Source organism: Neolamprologus brichardi, chromosome 22, assembly GCF_056152115.1.
Source record: "Neolamprologus brichardi isolate AB-2024 chromosome 22, ASM5615211v1, whole genome shotgun sequence".
Lineage (NCBI taxonomy): Eukaryota > Metazoa > Chordata > Actinopteri > Cichliformes > Cichlidae > Neolamprologus > Neolamprologus brichardi.
This window is the reverse complement of record NC_142124.1, coordinates 22,846,247-22,857,865: the sequence shown is the minus strand read 5'-3', so window position 1 is coordinate 22,857,865 and position 11,619 is coordinate 22,846,247.

The following is an 11,619-nucleotide window of genomic DNA, read 5'->3' as shown; positions in this document are numbered from 1 at the left end:
GTCCTTGATGCCAACCCACAGACAAGTGAAACTGAGCAGTTTGGAACATGAGGGTATTCTGTGTGTATGTGTGTGTGTGTATGCCTGGATGTGTATGTGTGTGTGCGTGTGTTGACCCACTTTCACACAGGGAGAGAGAGCGAGAGAGGTAGAGCTGTGAAAGTTCTTCCCCCTTCCTTCATTTGCTCTACCTCCGCTGACTCTCCCTCCCTGCCCCGGCATCCAAGGGATGCAGCGGTGACTATGGCAACACTGCAGCAGTGAGCTGATCAGACTCCTTACTCTCGCACCGTTTTTTTTTTCTTCCTTTCCTTTCTGTCTTCTTACACTTTTTTTCCCTCACTCCTGTTTGTCAGCTCAAGGCTGTGTCACGGGTGTGCATCTAGATGTTGTCTTTATAATTACAAAGATCCCTATCTTCTGATTTATTTAGTATGCCTGCACTGGGACTTTGCTCAGCAGTAAGCCTCTAATTTAGCCTAATTTGCATTGGGCTTTTTATTTCCTACATTTTTTTTTTCCAGTGCGGTGGATATTCAAAAGGCTGACGTAAATACGACATAAAGTTCAACTTCAACACGTACAAATTGTTGTAGGAGACAAAACTCTGAGGTTGCATCCCACTTCACTCACAGTGTGAGAAAGAATGTGGGTTGATTGCCACTACAAAAGGCTTTTTCAGGGGGGGGAATCATCAGGATGCTGTCCTGAACAACCTGTTGTCGCAGAGCGATGATGTCGTGCTGCTGACTCTTGCTCTGCCCACTTGTGATTCCTAGATAACACCGCATCTGAGACTATTCTCTCCTGTGTGCGCGTGTGTGTGTGTTGTGTGTGAGTGTGTCTGTGTGCCTACCATCTCATTGGCACAGCAAAGCCACCCCTGCCCAGCAGTTTGAAGCTGAGGACTCTTGGCAAAGACAGAAGGGCTTTTGGGACCTGCAGCCGTATGAATTTTTCATTCACTTGCCTCTGCCAACTCTTGCCCCTCTTTCTCTCCCTTTATCTCGGTCTCACTAGGCTGCTCCCTCTCTCACTGACAAGTGAGAGTCTCTTGCTCAGTCTCCAATAGCACACCTGGTACCTGCGCAAGCGGAGAGAGTAAACACAAAAGCAAACCCCACGCTACCCCCACAGCCCTGATGAAACACTCCCTCAAACGCACCGTGTAGCCTGCAGATGGAGTAAATGGCTCCTAGACCACGATGCCTGGTATTCTACATTCCCATGTTTTGTTTTTTTTAAATCTCCTTCTCAGGGCCCCTGAGGCTGGGTATGTAGAGAGAGGGCAGATGAATGGAAAGGAATCCATTCTGCAGGGCAGTGTTAGCAAAAACAAGGGAAAAAAATACATGAGAATGTGAATGAATTCACACTGGAATTGCACCGAAGGCACTACAGAAAAGAGTAAGCACTGCATCGGCAAACGCACAACCTATCCTAGCCAGTAGCCGCAAATCTCCTCCCTCTGCGTAGCACTTTGCGTAGTCATTGGAGGGGTACTGGCAAATATTTAAAAGCGAGATGACATCCACTGTGCGATTAAGTCCTTTTTGCACTAAGCTGCCCTGACGAGATGGCAGATGAAAGAGTAAACAAGGATTTTTTTTTTCCACTTTTTGTCATCTTTCTTATGCGTCACTTCTGCATCCGTGCACACACAACAGACAAAAACAATGACTGCGCGAGACAACCTGACATGTCCTTTTCATGGGCCAGAAAATAGAGCTGTCAAGTGGCGGTGGCACAGACAAGCCACTGAATCTGGATGGATTCCTCAAGCAAAATTGACTTTCTGAAAGCAGTTGAACCCACAGGCCATGACATTTTAGATCTCAGCTCCAGAGACATTTAAGATCTCAGTGGGTGACATGTTACCTTTGCCCATTGTCTGTGCTTGAATCTATATGGCTTGGCAGGTCCCGGAGATACAGGTAATGCCCAACATGCAACGATCCTGTGTTATGTTAGTGTGGAACATGTGTGAGATGGGCACTTCTGTGGAGCTCTGCACGGTGCTCGTCTTTGCGTGAGTCTTGGGAGAAAGCGGTTGCCTTCGCATGCTCAGTGCATTCTTTGAAAAGTTAGGAGATCCCCTTGATCAATTATTGATCAAAGCCATTTACAAAGCACTGCCAAAAGTCACGAGTGTGTATTGTGATTCACGGTGTTCATGTGTATGAAAGTGTGTTTCTGACTATGCGGCACTGAAAGAGAAAACAGAGGGGCATGGAGAAAGGGAAAGGATGAAGCAACTAAGGTATAAATAAGGAAAATAGGGATGGGGAGCACATGTGCATGTGGCTTCACAGCGAAAATGAGATGTGTTTTACCTGTTTTGTGATATGCTCTGTGGGGAGAGGGATTCCAAAGGCTCTTTTGGAAAAATGACACAGAATTTGTCACATGCTCTACGGTGTACAAGTAAGATATATTACATTCAAATCAGAACACGTTCCTATATCCCAGTAAATCACAATGGATGCTGTCAGACTGTCACACGGGATTTGTTCTATTATTAAGTGACTAGGGAGCAGATCCAAGTCCTGTAAATCATGCTGCAGTGAAAATCTGAAATGATACCCTTTTAAATTCAGGTGGTATGAGTCAAATTTGTAGGAGATGTTACTTTCAATCAAGATGACTTGCCGGTTTAAAAGTTGCAGGATGCCACAGGTTGGACTTAAGCTGCAAGTACGCATGAGAACGAAACACCAGGCAGGAGAAACCTTATGAAAGAAGATGCGTGATTTCATCTAAATAATGAATCAGTTTCACTCATTGTCACATTTATTTTTTATTTAGGCATCAGTGCATTTTGTCCCAGGCCTCAGACTGCTGGTACCGTAGCTCGGCTTTTGAATGAAATTACTGTTTATTGGATCTGAATACTTGGCATTATTGGAACTGAGTATGCTTCTCATTGCAGCCAAGCCTGCTGTCTGTGTTTTTCTTGTTTGTTTTTTTTTTTTTTTTTTTTTTTAAATTTTATCTTGTCATAATAATTAAAAGGCAAGAATTAAAAAAAATGTCCATCCATCCATTCGCTTCCGCTTATCCTTTTCAGGGTCGCGGGGGGCGCTGGAGCCTATCCCAGCTGTCATAGGGCGAGAGGCGGGGTACACCCTGGACACGTCGCCAGTCTGTCGCAGGGCCAACACACAGGGACAGACAACCATTCACACTCACATTCATTCGCACATTCACACCTAGTGACAATTTGGATTATCCAGTTAACCTATCCCCACAAGCTGCATGTCTTTGGATGGTGGGAGGAAGCCGGAGTGCCTGGAGGGAACCCACGCAAACACGGGGAGAACATGCAAACTCCACACAGAAAGACCCCGGCCTGATGTAGGAATTGAACTCAGGACCTTCTTGCTGTGCAGCAACAGTGCTAACCACCGTGCTGCCTTTTAAAAAAAAAAAAAAAAAAAAAAAAAAAAAAAAAAAAGTGTGTAGCCTTAATGCATTTAATCATTTTTTTCAGTTCTGTTTTTTGTACACTTCCTGATCAGCCTACAAGACTCAGTAAAACAGCAGCATGACAGTGGATGAACATTGACTGTGACATGGTGCAGATTACAAAACTGTTCTTTCTTTTCATTAATAAAGACTTATACAATGTCAGCCTTTCATTTTCCATTATTTTACCACTTTCTGTTACGTTTATATTGGAGTAATTAATGTAGCTTGCTAAGAAAAAAAGTTTTCTTTTTTAAAGTACTTCCTTAAACGTTACAGTGTGTAAAGTCTCACAGCTAGATTGCTGTCAGCTGTTTTCTTACTCTTCCCAGTTCAAATGCATTATCTACTATGGTGGTTGCTGAAGGAAAACATATCTTAATCAGCTAAGAGAGAGCAAAAACACGGCATATTTCAAATACTGTTTGTGCAAAAAAAAACAAAAATCAAAAAACCTTCAGTTGATCCAAAATGCTATTATGACATAACTGATAGGGACTAGAAAGACAGAGTATATATATCTCATACTGTCTCCTCTTCACTGGCCAAAATCCATCTCATTACATATAGGTCTTGAATTTTCAGACTGCGTCTTATCTTATAGACCTTACAGAACCATATCACCCCAATACAGAATTTTAATTATTTTAATTCTATTTATTTCAAAGTAGAATGAGAAGCTGATCCTTCAGCTTGTATGTCCACCTTCAGTGGAATCGGCCCTTGTAATGTAAATGTAATGTGTTCATTACAAGATTACCTTTTGAAAGAGTTTCATCATTTCAGTCTGGGGTTGAAAAATATAGTTCAGCATTTGTTTGTGTTTTAAACTTAAAGTACTTGAAAAACCTTCAGACTTGGCAACTTAGCCAAGCCCACATCTGGCCTATTAACCAATAACTGATCACAGCAGAAAAGAGCATTGCTCTGGCTCATCCAGTCTGGCACCAGCTTAAGCTAATCTACCCTTACAGTTGTCAGGCCTGAGGAGGAATCATAGCAGGGTTTAGTTAATAGCAACATACCTACATGTTAGCCACAAGTAGATTAAATGTTAACTGTTTAACCATAAACCTTGTTTTGCTGGTATAGCATTATCTAATAAAACCAGAAATGCCCTATTGTTGTCTATAAAGTTATATAGTCTGCTGTATTTCACTACAGGGAACTTTATATACTTTTGAAAACTACTTTTTGGGGATTTTGTTATTTTTTCATGGTTACTGCTCACTGTCAGGGTTGTGTGCTCCAGAAAACAGCATCCCTCCTTCTGACTATCCTAGAGGACCTGGCCAAACACACACTGCCCAAGAGACAGGCTGCCATTTTCATAAAATTAAAAATGAAACCTCAGAGAATAATCTGTGCTGATTGTGAAATACAGTATCTATGTAGACATGTTAACTACAAGACTAGGTTACAATGGCTGCAGAAATTTCTATGCTAACATATGTAACTCTGTAACTGCAAATCTTGCAGTAAAAACAAGTGCAGCATGCTGGCTTTTGTTAATTGTCCTGTTTTATATGCTTTGTATCTTTTTTTCAGTCTGCAATTGCACATTTTCTGCTCTGACCAGTATTATACTACATCATAATGGCAGTATGGTGTGTATGCATATAGATTGGAATACTTAAAAATAGTACAGTATCTATTTTCATTGTAGACACACATGTCATTCTGCGCCATCATGTGCTATTAGTATGGCTGTCAAGAAATGAAAACTGTAATTGTGATTGATCGCATCACGTTGTGCAGAAATTTATCGCGCAATTGCAATTATTCAGGGAATAATCACTGCTGTCACACTGCTACATTGATGGCTCCTGTATGGTGTGCTGGACACTATGTGTACTTACTTTGCTTTCACTGTTTAGCTGTTTTGCTACATCCATAAAATAATAGGCACATACCTCTTCATGCTGTCCCTCCTTTATTTTCATGAGTGTCAAAGCATGTAATTGCAGTTCCCACTGTCTGTAATGGGCTGTAACCCACACTAACTACTGTATGATGTTTTGCCCTCTCTGCCCTAATGATGACTGTGGCTCTTGCAGGCAACTCATAAGCTGAGTCATTGACTTTCATCCAAAGTATGTCACACATACCTACCAGTACAAAGTGGCCACCCATTGGCAGCGCCAGCAGCCATAATTGATATTATTAAATCAAATCATAACATACAAAGTATATAACATAATGTCTTCTTTATTTCAGTGATGATTTTTCTTGCATATTCCATTTAATAACTGACAATTAGATTTAATGTAACAAATTACATGTCATTACATGGTTACGATTTCTAGCACTTCCAGATTTTGCTTATCTGATGCTTTAGAAAAATAGTAACATAGAAATGTTGCATTGATTGTTTTTCAGTGAACACTATTGAGGTTTGTAACATATTACCAGGGCTGCAGTTGAATAGTTTTAGGGGCATACGTCTCTGAAAGAGGTGATACGTTAAGAAGGCATACTAAGAGCTGACTGAATTCTCTGAATACTAAGCAAAGCTTCAGTGCTTACTTTATTATCTCCTTTAGCATAGCACATAGTGGAATATCCTTTATGTCACTTAGTTGTTTTTCTTTTTTTGAAGCAATTTGTAACATGAGTTTATAAAATTCTTCTATAAATTAAAAGAAAAATCTGGTGTGTGAAAATGTTCAAAGTTTAAATGTGTCAAATTGGCTGTGGTTAAGACTCAAATGCAGGACTCACAAAAAGATGTTTGTTGAAATGGTCCAACAAAGTATATCAAAGCCCAAAACACAAAACAAACAGTGGGATCTAAATTCTTCAACAAAGAGAAAAACGAGGCAAGGTGGGCAAATAGACTTCTGACAAAGAACAAATGGAAACTGGAAATATACACACAAAAACACAGAGGGCAATCAGGGGAAGGGAAACGGTTGGGGAACAAGAACCAGTTGAAACTAATCAAGACAAATGACACAACCCAGGATACAAAAGGAACAAAAACTCAGACTGAGTGTAGAGGCACACGATACACACCAGAGCAAAGAAAACCCTGAAAGCTATAAATCAAAGGTTCCAAATGTCAGAACTCACAGACTATAACCAAAATAGAGAACACATAATAATAAACCAATTAAATTCATCCTTTTTATAGAATTGGACAACAATATGACATGATATAAGAATATTTCCAGAACTTCCCTTTGGAGAGACACCACTGCTGTTTTCCACTTAAACAACCTTCCGTTCCTTCATGCACTAACTTGACTAGACGCTGGAACCCTTCCACAGGGATCTTGGCCCATGCTGATTTGATAGCATCACACCAATATTCCGTGGCCACATTAATGCATCTGATGGCACATTATGCTGCAGGAAGCATCCATCTGAAAAATGCATAGATGGTGATGATTAACGGCTGAACTTGGTCAGCACGAAACACTGCAAAGTTCAAGTGATGCTCAGTCTGATCTAAGTGATATGATTGGTTGTGTTCAATAACTGGCCCTTGTAGTATTTTCTTTTAAAGTCACAGATGAAGAATCTACAGTGTAACCCATTTGCTTGTGCGTGTTCCATGACATTCTTTGGTACACTGCTGCATAAAGTGAGTTTACATTTATGAACACATCTTACCACTCTTTCTTTCATCTATGATGCATTTCTGTCCCAGGGATTGCCTCCGCTGTCGTGATGTGGGTTTTTTTTGTTTTTTGTCTGGTTGGTTGTTTTTTTGCTTCTTTTTGCTTCTGTCCCCAGAAAACTCGGTAATGCGTAAATATCCTGTTGTGAAGGCTGATTGTCAGATAGTGGAACCATCGCTTCTGTAACGATCATACCATATTCAAATCTCAAGTCTTGCCCATTCCAATATTTAGCCGAACAGCAATGGAGCCTATCAACTCTGTCTGCTTGCCTTATGTCTTATTTACACATCAGGCAGTATGAGAAGACAAGCTGTTTGCATAATAGTGAGGTATGAATGGAGGGAGTCTTTTCTTCCTCTCTTTTTTTGAGAGAGGTATTTGCAAGCTGATAGAAGAGAAACACCAGACAGTTCCACTGGAGGTATTTTATTGATGATTGGATTTTGACAACAGCAAATAATAACAACGACAATAAAAATTCAGCTATATTCTACATCATTATGTGGCACTCAGCTATGATTTTAATACCCTGAACAACATCTCAGTTTCTTGACACCAAAGGTTTGTATTTATTTATTTTTTTTCAAGTAGCATAAAAGTTAACATAGCTTTTATCAAACACGTATTTTCACCCTTTTCAATGTCACCAGCTGAGTTAAAGCCCTCTTTCGTGCAAGGGTTTCTAAAGTGATTTTCCTGAGGTAGTACCCAATCTCCTCCCTAATGTCCTCTGTAGCCTTCAGTTAACCATCTGCTGGGAAGGGAGCACATGGCAGAAGATGTGTTAATGAATGCACACTTATATAATCCAGACCTGTGGTGGAGGGAAAGACAGAGTGCACGAGTGGCAGGCCAGATCCACATCACTTGACACTCCACCAAGTATAAAAGAGAACAATAATAAGGTTTCTTTGTGCCACCAGTGCCTCCAAGTGGCCCGAGAAGGCAATTTTTCCCTTCTTCCTTCTTTCCCCTTTCAAACGTGACATGACAGCTGCTGTTTTCCCTTTTCTCTTTCTATAAAGAAAAACCCAAAAGACATAGGAGCTGATGTATCGCACGCGACAAGGTAATATACGGATGGTATTGCTTTTTCGATGACCACTGTTAAATGGGCAGCATGCTGACACAGTAAACCACAACGCAACGGTGACTGTTACAGATTGGTCCTTAGCCCTCCCTCTTTCCACCTCCTGCCAAAATGCCATACCTAGCCCTTGCCCTGGCCAACCATCATATCCCCCCCTTATGAATCAAAGACAATGGAGTAGAAGAGAGAGATGAGGGCTTGCAAGCAATTGGCTCTGCCTCCCCATTTTTTTTCTTTTCTCTCTCTTGCAGTGTGTACATTTCCTACTTCTCTGCATCGAGCTGTCTAGCTGGGTTGGATGATAAATCCTGAGGCGAGTTTTAAAGCACCAGCAGAATACAAACTGCCCAGGTTACGCTTTGTTCACACAGGTTAATATACACATCAGGGCAGCATATATGGGAGTGCTTGCCCACCCTTTCCTCTGCCCTTTCACCCATCTGCTCATGTATCACTCTTTATCTGTGTTGCTTTCAGTTTTGTTGGACTAAGTTGGCTTATTGACACGAGCAATCATCAGAAACAATACTGCTGATGCAGTAGGCAAACAAAGCCAGCAAAACAACTGCTACTGAATATTCACATTGTATTGTTGTTGTCAAGTTTGAGTATTCTCAGTCCATTATTTATTCATTCTTCTACTTACCAAGCATGACTTTAAATCAATATTGCAGCATTTTAAAACAATACTTGGATTCAGTGGTATCAGTGGAAAGATCTATACTACTCTGCTATCTGTCCACTTTATGCTACAGTCACACTGGGGAAGGCAATGCTTGAAGACTGCGGCACGACCAAAATCATTACAACCATGAACTTGCGATCTCATTGCCTTTGAAATGGATGCTTCAGAACTTCATCAAAGCTACTTTGTTGTGTCAGGATGGCAATGAAATGGCAACATGATGGGGTCAGTGTGTTATCACAGTTGAACATGGTCAAGTTTGCCATTACATACAAAACATTTTTTGTGCTAATAGATAGATTATTGGTAGAAACAGAAATGATTTAACTGCAAAATCACAAAGACCCACAGCAATCTCTCTATTTTAAAGAGTTCCCATTTATCTGTTTGCCTTTATAAATTAAACAAAATATATTTCCAAACTGCCAAGAAGTCTGAGAGTGATACGGTTTGCTGAGTAACCAAGCTGTGTTGTTTCATTCAAATAGGTTCACTTCTAATGGCTATAAACAGCATGGCAACATGGCAAATGTGATTGGTTGAGTTGACAGTGGTTACATCCACCTTTTATAGGTGTGTTTGCCAAAAAGCGGGCAAACTTTATTCTTGTTGTTAGCTGATTCATTGATTCACCACTAAACCAGGACAGAAAGTAAGGACTGAAACACCACCAGCATAAAACAGCAAGTGAAGTAAATTGCGCTAAACTGCCACATAGACGTTTCTAGCTAGCTTATAGCTATTATCTGTGGAGCTAGCAGTTTGGGTTAAAATATCACAGGCCTTTTACACAGTGAAGAATTTTTATTTTGTTAGGTATTCAAGTTATTTACAGAAATGGTGCCAGAAACATTTAAAATGGGAAATCTTAAATGTGTCTTGCACATTTTCTAAGCACCGCTGCATTACCATTTCATGGGATGTTAGTGCCTCTGAAAACAAGAATTTAATACTGAGATGTGTTGGGCTGAGCAATGCTTGTGCAAACAGTGTAGATTTGCAGTGATTAATCTGCCTGAGAAGAGATTAAGTATTAGATTGTAGAACTATTTGCAATGTGTATGAGAGGCTAATAGAGATACAAGTGCAATCTCAACCTATAAAAGAGCATTTTACACATTCTGTTTTAGAGATGGCACTTTTCTTCCTTTTGTTGGGAAATCCCCTTTCTGTGAGCTAACATATATCATTAACACACTGGCACAAATGTTGATAATATAATAATACATTTCTAAAGTTACTGTGTTCTTTTCTCTCTGCCAATAAATAACCACTTTAATAATCTGGGAACAAGGCAAGCAGACACACTGTGACCTAGACTATGGTAGGCTTCACTGGACCTGAACACAACCATTTTAGCTGTTGAGCCAGCAGGCCAAATCAAGTGGTCTTTATTAAAGTCGCTTTGATGGATTCACCTCTGGCCTCCCCTGCTGTGATCTATCGCCTGTCCAGCTCTTGGAGGTCGTAATAAACTTGTTTAGCAAGAGGGTCACTGCATGCAAGCAGGGTGTGAGTGTGTGTATGTGCACGTGGGGGGGCGGGAGTAGTTTCCTGCTTGTACAGTCTGTTTTGTGGATCAGGTGGATCATATATCATATGTGGATCATATACAGCCTTTCATCCATGGCTGCTGGCCCCGGATCCACTAGTAATGATGTGTCTAGTTTCTCCACAGGTTATAGTGTTGTAGCATTATATATTTATACACACACTTTTAAGATATCAGGCACAGTGCCAGTGTAGTAGATTTTCTTAATAGAGTAGTTAATCAGGAGGCTGCCATCTTTCAAGTTTGTCTTCACATGCTTGTTTGTTAGATTTAGGCACCAAAACGATTTTGTTAGTATCTGTTCTTAATTGAGGTTAAATTAGGCCATTTTAAAATGTTAAACATATTTATGTTTTTAATCTTACATGGGGGACATGGGTCATTCCAAAGCTGAGGAGCGCACGGTACATCCATTCACATGGCTGGAAGAAAAGGGTTAAAGCCTTTTTAAAGCATAATATAGATAGTTATAAGAGCTTGCATAAACAACTTGTGGGGTCATTTTTAGGAATTTTCCTGATTTTGGATATAATGTACACTGTATTACCAAAAGTACTTGCTCATCTGCCTTCAAAAATATATAATAATAATAACAATAATGAATTTTATTTATGAGCGCCTTTCAAGTCACCCAGGGACACTTTACAATAGGATAAAACACTTAGCAAAACAATAACAGAATAAGAACAATAAAACAAAAGCACAAGATAAAATTAACAAACAGTGGATTCACAGTGAATATGCAGATTTGAACAGATGAGTTTTGAGTTGGGATTTAAACTGGGGGAGAGAACCAATGTTTCTTATTTCTGGGGTCAGAGAGTTCCACAGCCTGGGAGCAGAGCAGCTGAAAGCTCTGCTTCCCATGGTGGTGAGGCGGAAAGAAGGTACAGCAAGCTGGATAGAAGAAGAAGATCAAAGTGAACGGGCAGAACAGGTAGTGGTTAACAGGTCAGAAAGGTAAGGAGGAGCGAGGTCATGAATGGCCTTGAAGGTGAGCAGAACAATATTATCCGGAATTTCACAGGGAGCCAGTGAAGTTCCTGAAGAACAGGGGTGATGTGGCGGTAGGAGGGGGTTCTGGTGATAATGCAAGCAGCAGAGTTCTGAACCAGTTGAAGCTTATGGAGGGATTTTTGGGGGAGACCATGCAGAAGAGAATTGCAGTAGGCAATACGGACGGTAACAAGACTGAATGGAC